Source organism: Bidens hawaiensis, unplaced genomic scaffold (genome assembly GCF_021521415.1).
Source record: "Bidens hawaiensis isolate Kalapana, Puna unplaced genomic scaffold, B.hawaiensis_p1.1 tig00026176_1, whole genome shotgun sequence".
NCBI lineage: Eukaryota > Viridiplantae > Streptophyta > Magnoliopsida > Asterales > Asteraceae > Bidens > Bidens hawaiensis.
In genome coordinates, this window is record NW_027494204.1 from 182,350 (window position 1) to 185,763 (window position 3,414).

The 3,414-nt window shown below is 36.3% G+C and overlaps 1 long non-coding RNA gene across 1 annotated transcript; it reads right to left on the reverse strand.

The window, feature by feature from the left end:
* Positions 1 to 2,665: 2,665 nt before the first annotated feature.
* Positions 2,666 to 3,040, reverse strand: LOC143572929 (uncharacterized). Its single transcript, XR_013142338.1, has 3 exons — positions 3,018 to 3,040; positions 2,885 to 2,944; positions 2,666 to 2,802 (listed from the first exon to the last, which is right to left on the reverse strand). It is a non-coding gene; the product is annotated as an uncharacterized LOC143572929 (long non-coding RNA).
* Positions 3,041 to 3,414: the final 374 nt, after the last annotated feature.

Below are 3,414 nucleotides of genomic sequence, written 5' to 3' on the forward strand. Positions count from 1 at the left end.
ATGTTATACATCAATTTGCACGTGCTTTTCGTGATGAAGACGACGATATGGATGAAGATGAACCCGCGAAGGAGCCCGCGGAGGAGAATGCCATCGTCCGTAGACCTTGGTCGTCCGCGGAGGAGGTCGCCTTGACCAAGGCTTATTTACACGCCTCCGAAACAAAAAAACACGGAAACCAACAAAAACGAGATATGTTATGGAGACGTGTTATTGCACATTTCGAAAAACATCCCGGTGCAACCGATCGAAACATGGATAAAATGACTTCCAAGTGGGGAGATTTGAATAGCAAAATGTCAAAATTTAATGCTTGCTACATCCAATTGGTAATTATTTTTTTAAATTTATTAGTTAAAATTTTTTTATAATTTATTACTTTATTTTTACAATTTTGATGTATATATATATATATATTTTTCGAAATGTTTTGTAGAGCCAAGATCCACAAAGCGGAGCGAGCGAGGCGACTATCATAAAGAACGCCTTAAGCAATTATATCAAGATTTTTCGATATAAATCTTTTCCCCACTTGGATGCGTGGGAGATTGCGAGACACCACCCGAAGTGGGAACCGGTTCCCGTGGTCGACATGGACGGATCGACGGCTCCAAGGAAAAAAGGATCTTCTTCAAAAAGATCAAAAACTTCCGATTCCGGGAACTACACAACGTCTACCGACGGCTTGTCAAGCAACACGCCGAACATGAACTTGAACGATCAACCCGAAGACGATCCCGACAAAGACACACCCACACCCACACGGCCGCATCGCAAGAAAAGTGGGGAATCGTCAAGATTAGGAAAGGAAACGGTGGCCGAGGACTTCAACGAATACAAGTCGGCTAAATTGGCAGAAATGGTCAAGACGAAGGAGCGAAAGCAACTAGCTCTTGCTTCAAAATTAAAACGTGACGAGGCGTATATCAACCATTTGAATGAAAACCAAATAAACGCCGATTTAACATTCATCGTACAACCGCACGAACATCTTAACAAACCCTTTAGATCGATCATACTTCAACACAAACGCGAGCTATGCGAGAAGTGGGGTTGGGAAGCGCCGTAGGTTTTTTTTTGTCGGTTTTTTTAATTTATTTATCTTTGTAATATTTATTTAATCTTGTTTTTTTTTATTTAATTTAACCTTGTTTTAGTATTTATTATAAAAAAAATAAAAAAAAATTCCATCACACCACCACCCCCACTAAAATTCCATCACTAGTGATGGAAAGTGGTGGAGTGAGATGGCACACCGTGATTGGTGGGAGCAAGTGATGGTTTTTAAACCACCCCCCTAAGGAATGAAATCAACAAAATTATTAAAATTAAATTATAAGTAAAAATAAAGTTACCATGGATTTTGTTACCGAGGATTTTGTTTACGGCGGTGGAAGGCTGCGGAGCAGAGGAGGTGCCAAAACTATTTTTTCGCAATTAACCAGAAACTTTAGACCAAGCACCAACAACACTTGTGGTAGTAGACTTCACATTCTGTTGCAAATCTTTATTCCCACCAAAACCCGAACCACTTTGTTGATGGCCCTTTTTCAAATAATTCCCGTTATGACCCTTCAGTTTTATCCGAACCCACCAGTTTTGGCATTCCTTTCTTTATTTTCATGCCTAGATTTTGCATCCCAAGGGCCTAGCACCAGATTACGATTATTCCCAATATGCCCCTGCTTACCATGATAACTCGAATTCATGAAATCTCCATACCTTTGCATTGAAATTATTGCCATTAGCGTTAGGAACCGACCCCTCCGCAGTTTAAGTTTAGGTTAATTACCATTTAATATTAAGTCAATGACCAAAATAAATCATTATCAATATAACATTAGAGCATTCTCATCCTATTCTCTATAAATATGTGAGGGAAGTTTGTAAATTATAGGGTGGGGTGATGAGTGGTTGTGAGTGTAAATTATAGGGTGGAGAGAGAAATGTATTGATTTTTTGTAAATTTGGGGAAACATTTGGGGAAACATTGTTTTCCCTATTTATTTTTTAATATTTGTTGGATTGGTTGTAAGTAGAGGAGAGTGAAAACTGTAATGATAAATGTATAAAAAATACTATTTAATTAAGCATGAGAGAAAAATGTAGTGTTTTTTAGTGTTATTATAGGGATAGAGATGAGGAACGGATTGAGAATGCTCTTATATTCGAAAAGCATGAACCTCTGAAAAGACTAGATCATAAAAAGGAATAGTTACAGGACATTTTAGTATTTGGGGGTTGCTTTGCTTTCTATTAGCTGATACATATTAACTATTCGAAATCATAAAAAAAGAATGAAAAATTCAATAGAACCGGCAAATATTCGATTCTTCAATAACTCATATAAACAAACTAATTGCATACATTTGATTCTTCAATAAGTCATATACGAATATAAGATTTCATAAACAATATTCACCGTACCGGTATTTCCCGAAATTTTACCTTCAATACCGGTACCGTCCCGGTACCGAACCGAATATTTCGGCACCGGTACTGGTACCAAAAATTTGTGTCACATACCTTCTTTTGAAGCCGAAGCCAACTCTGCAAAACACAGCATACGACCGTTCATTAATGATGTTGTGCAATCTAGTTTTGTTGTTTCATTTATGCAGAGAGATACTTTATTCAAACACCATTTAAAGGCGCTTACTCTCTTTTCCATAAAGTTTCCAAGATCTTGATTTTGAAGCTTCTTTTTGTTCCAAAATACACAACAAAATCTTACCAGGGCTGCTAGTAATATCAACAGACTTGTTTCATAGAAGAGAAACAATTCGATTGTCTTCTCATTACCTGAATGAAGTGTGAATATTAATAGTATAATTGGAAGTAAAAACACTAAACTATGAAATTGAGTGGTATGTTTATAGTTTACCTGTGTAGATGCTAACTTTCTTGATATCCATCATTGAACAGGTTGATGCAAGTTTCTGACCTGTTAAAACAAAAAGATTAAAACAACAAACAGGTTACTATAATAAATTAATAATAATTTATGAGGTTGTTACGTGTGCTAAAGCATGAAAGCGGAGAATGTAATATATATCCTAATCAGTTAATGCATTTAAATAATCAATCGGTAGAAGCCCTATGATAGAACCAATTCAAAGATAAGTACAAGGATTACCTATTAATGTGAACGAATCTTGTTTTGTTGGAAGATGAGATAAGAAACCTTAGCAGAGAATCAAACAGGGTAGATTTTACAATAGTAATAGGAAAAGCATTTTGGCGGGACTTTTCTCTTGAGAATCATTCTGCATCTGACACGTGTTACAATTATTTTACTTTATTAGAATAGGTAGATTATATTTCTTTCTGTCTTCATTAAGAATGCTATGTTAGGAGTCTAAACAAAAGGCCGGCGGCCAACGAACCCAAAACTTTTCTCATTTCACTGATGAA